We start from the raw sequence: 5036 nt of genomic DNA, 5'->3' as shown, positions 1-5036 counted from the left end.
AAAACCTATTTTACAATTTTAAATATATTAAAATACTTATCATTGACTCGAGATAAAAGAGGCATATAATGTTGTAAGTAATATGAAGTATAATGGATAACAATTAAAAAATTATGAAAAGGTTGTAATAAATAATTATTAGAAAAAAAAAATTAATTTCCCAGCTTAGTGAACCACGAATTATTCATCGTCTTCTTCAAAATTAAAATTAAAATTGTTTCTATAAATAATTAAATAAATAAATAAATAAAAGAAAAAGAAGAATGTAGCAATTATCTCTACAATTTGCTTTTCATTGACCGTGACCGAGAGTATTGACACGGACCATTGTATTCTTTTTTCATTAATATGTCGATATCTAATATTGTCCACCAAATCCACTTTTTAATCATATTGTATAAAATTGACCTTATATTTAATAAAAATATCAACACATAATATTAATAATAACCCTCTTCCTCGTTTAGAATAGCAAATTCTTATACGATGGTTTAGATATTCTCATAAATTTTTCAAAAGTTCCCATGGACTATGAGATCTCACGTCGGTTGAAAAAGAGAACGAAACATTTCCTAAAATAATGTGGAAACATCTCTCACAGACACATTTTAAAATCGTGGGACTAACGGCGATACGTAACGGGCCAAAGTAGATAATCCCTGCTAACGGTGAGCTTAAACTATTACAAATGGCATCAGAGCCAGACACCGAGCGGTGTGCCAACAAAAACGCTAGCCCCCAAGGGGTGGATTGTGAGATCCCACGTCAGTTGGAGAGGAGAATGAAGCGTTCTTTATAGGAATGTGAAAACCCCTCCCTAACAAACATGTTTTAAAACCGTAAGGCTGACGGCGATACATAACGATTCCAAACGGGTAATATCTACTAGCGGCGTACTTGGGCTCTTACACTGACATCCATATTTTCATTAAATTGAGGTCTCTACATTTTTCATCAACATTGTCATTTAAAACTTGAGTGTCAATATTACTCTCTTTAATTTTTCGTCATGAAAATTTTGAAGTTAAGGATTTATTATGATTTCATGCAAGTGACACAGGTGAAACAAGATTTGAGGTTTCAAACATATGCATCGTCAAATTTGTAATAAGACACAAGAATAGACGAACAACGTTGTTCATTTGAAAAAAAAACTACGTACCATTATGTTACATTGCATTGTAATGAAACTATAAAAAGATGGTGGAATTCTGAGAAGATTTCCAAACCCATCATAACACGACGTACGACCAAACCGATTATTTAAACACGACATTGAAATTGCAAATTGAAGAAGAAACAAGAAACGGAAATGAAAGGATTTGGTTTCAAGCAGGGCATTGGAAGCCGGACGGAACCTTCTTTCCACAGTAGTTCAAAAGCAAGCTGAGGGAAACTGAGAGGTCAATCTTGAGACCCAAGGCTCTGGCCTTCACCGCAGTGCAAAGGCACACAGCAGCTTCCAGGTCAACAAGGCCTTGGATTAGGGTGCAGCATGGGGATTTTGGTGGTGAGCCGATCACTAAGTGCACTAGATCGTCCAGCAAGTCGGCGCAGACGCCAAGCTTGAGGGTGTCCCTGGGGCACTTGGGGAGTGATGGTTGCTGCCTTGACGGGGTGGGCTTGTGGGGCTTGGGTGGCGGCGGTGGGCAAGGGACATAGGTGGAGCCGACCATAGTGAAGAAGAGGAGGTTGAGGAGGAGGAGGAGGGCAATGGGTGAAGAGAGCTTGGAAGCCATTGGTGGAGAGATATTGAAGGGTTTGTAGGTTTGTGCCATGGCTTGTGAAGAATTATTAGAAGGGTTGGGGTTTTTATAAATGGGGTTTGAGAATTTGTTGTATTTTAAAACAAAAATTCCTTATAAATTGCTGGATATGAAACACCCAACTTTTTCAATTACTTTATTAACTTTCGAGGAATTGACTTGAGAGATGGGTTTTTAATTAGTTTGTCTTTTTTTAAAATATAATAAAAATGTCAAATGGCCTACAAAATAGACCAAGTGATGTTTGATAATAAGATATCAAATACTTTTTAAAACAAATTATTGTTGGAAAATAATATTTGATAGAATTAAATTTTGTACCAAGCAGGAACTAAAACATGTTATATACCTAATGTCATGTCATGTAAAGTAAAGTAAATGCATGTTATAGATTATATTATACTAATGATGATGCATGATGAAAGCCATGATGAATACTATGCATACATGTCTCGTATGTGTACTATGACATGAATAAAAGGATAAATGAAATGATTCTTACTGATTTTAAGTCATTGGGACCTCACGCATTTATGTATGTTGTGCATCATGATACATCTCCGTTATGTTAGTACATATGTGTACTTTCGATATTTATGTTCGTCGTGATATCATGTGGGTCTTTCCCTCTGTGGTGTTCAGCGCGTCAGCACATTTAACCCAACGAGTCAAGCCTTAGGGGTATGTAAACGAGTCCATCCTTAACGGTCCATGTGCGCATGTGAGCTGTAATGACCCAAAATTTTCTACTTAATTTAAGGTCGCTACTGTATACGTACCATAAACATTGAATGCGGAAGACTTTATTTGAATTCCATAAAACATAACCTTTATTTTAAAACAAAGTCATGGACTTACGTGTTTTGGAAACATCTTTAAAACGACACAACAAAAGACTAAATAAAATGAATAGTTTAAGTTAAAAACATCCTATTCTAGCCCATGTCTAACAAAATAAATACCATTACCCTCTGCATGCGCCTTGGTCTCGAGTTGCGATATCGTCGTCAACCGTACCGGAATGCCTTACCTTAACCTGAAAAATGTAGTAGCATATGGCTTAGTATTTAAAGAAATACTCAGCAAGTGACACCACTATTGGGGTTAAATGCAACAATCACATGCAATGAAATGATGAGACCTATCTTTCGTTTCGTTTTCCCTACGATGCTGTCGTAACGGATAATTTTGGACGTGTACCATATACTCTACACACAGCCCATACGTGCGAGTATGAGCTCACCAGCTAATTCACACACTGCTGGGCCACCTTCCTTATCCGGTGGGCATACTCTGGGAGCCCCTTAGGCCAGACACTCGGTAGAACTAGTAACCATCACAGCAGCGCTATGCAGAGTATAACGATCGTTGTCCTGCCATTGGATGTACGCGTCCGTACCCTCATGATGGGATAGGGGTATCCCTCCCAAATGCATGAGCACACATAATGCATGAGGTCCCAAAACTTTCCCATTTTCATTATCCTTTAATACAACCCCGCTAGCATTATGTACGTATCATATCATTTTTCATATCGCTTCAGATATCGTTCATCATTCATGTCATATCGTTTATCATCCTTCAATTCTCAAATCATACATAATTCTAACGGGGTTATACTTCATGTCATTTATCGTAATTTCATGTCATTCATATCGTGTTGTATACACACAATTTAGGAGACCTAACATAACGTTCTATGCTTTTAACATAACATTTCATCATATACACATCATACCATAACATATTGCATCACAATGTCTCATATCATAAACGAGTCATAACATAAACACTTCATAGTCATATCGTTCTCTAACTTATCATAGCCTTAACGTTCTTTACTTATCACAGACATATCATTACGTTAACGTACCTTAGTCATCTCATCACAAGAACTTAACCTAACGCTATCGTTCTATAAATCTATCACAACAATATCCCTTTCTACCCGTAGCCTAACTGTATTCTTCCATCAATCTCTCTTATCCATATCACTCTGGTATGTAACCTAACGTTAACGTTTCATGAACGTATTTTACTCCTATCATTACATTTCGTTTTTTGCATCCTTCTCGTATCCTATCTCAAACATATCATTGAACACATCGTACCGTAATTATTATTAAACAATTCACATATTATAACATATACATAACAAATAAGAAGCATATCGATCCACAAAAAATTCACACATATCAATATATATGACACGTGCAGAATCACGGGGCACGTGTCAACAGCAAATATAACCATGCCGATAGTAAGTTCACTTACTTGGCTAGCTTAAATCGTTGCCACGAATATATCTTTAATGAATGTTCGATTCCGTCCTTTGAAATCCGAGTCAACCTATGTGAGCCCAGAAAATCAGTTTCAAGTTTGAAATCTATAAAATTATTTCTCTCATTTACATGGGTCCATTGTTAAAAGTCTTGAAATATAATCAATAATTATATTTTTATTAAAAATCTTATTTTCCATGGTTACTATTCTAGAAAGAAAAGTATATACAACTATTTAAGTTATTCTGAGCTTTACTACTCTCTATATTTACCATCTGCATTTACCTTTCCCTCTATATTTAGTTTGTGGTTTTTAATTTCCTAATTTTTTTTTTTTTTGTTCCCTATGCCCTTTTCATTCCTCTCATGCATTCTAAATTTACAGTGGATCTCTGTTTCCAAATCTTTCCTTACCTCAATGTTTACTGTTCACAAATTTTCATGGTCATTCTATTTTTAATCTATTCATTTGGCTACTGATATAAATTTAATCTAATATTACTAATGATTTGCTAGAATTCATATGAATGATGGACATTTAGTTTCTAACTCAAAGCTAAACCATTGTAATAATTCAACGAAGATCTAACTATAATTGACTGTGATTTCTAAAAAACAATAGGATAAAAGAAAATGAAGATTTAATATATATCTTATTGATCAGATCTATCTTCACATAAATCTCACATGAATCACAGCTGAGTAAAAAGGCCATTCTCATTTTTTTTTTCCTCAAGTAAATCTGAAGTTGTTTTTCTGTTTATTTTTTTTGCAAGGAACTATTGCTCTGTGACACGAGGATGAGTTGAGAAGAGATAATTGTGGGGAGGGATGAAAGGTTAGTGGAGAGGGGGAAAAGGTTGTTTTTTTTGTTTATTTATTTATTTATTTATTTTATTATTATTTTTTTATAATTATTTTATTTGTTTCTTTCTTTCTTTATTGTTGGGCTATTACATGAGGGGTGTCTGAAAAAGTATCACACATC

At 34.9% G+C, this 5036-nt stretch overlaps 1 pseudogene; it reads right to left on the bottom strand.

Annotated features, from left to right (window-relative positions):
* Window positions 1-1315: 1315 nt before the first annotated feature.
* On the bottom strand, window positions 1316-1739 carry LOC147791448 (14 kDa proline-rich protein DC2.15 pseudogene; annotated as a pseudogene).
* Window positions 1740-5036: the final 3297 nt, after the last annotated feature.

This window comes from Cucurbita pepo, chromosome 8 (genome assembly GCF_057944985.1).
Source record: "Cucurbita pepo subsp. pepo isolate OVF chromosome 8, ASM5794498v1, whole genome shotgun sequence".
NCBI classification, from domain to species: Eukaryota; Viridiplantae; Streptophyta; class Magnoliopsida; order Cucurbitales; family Cucurbitaceae; genus Cucurbita; species Cucurbita pepo.
The sequence above is the reverse complement of the archived record's forward strand: the minus strand, read 5'-3'. Positions and strand labels throughout refer to the sequence as shown.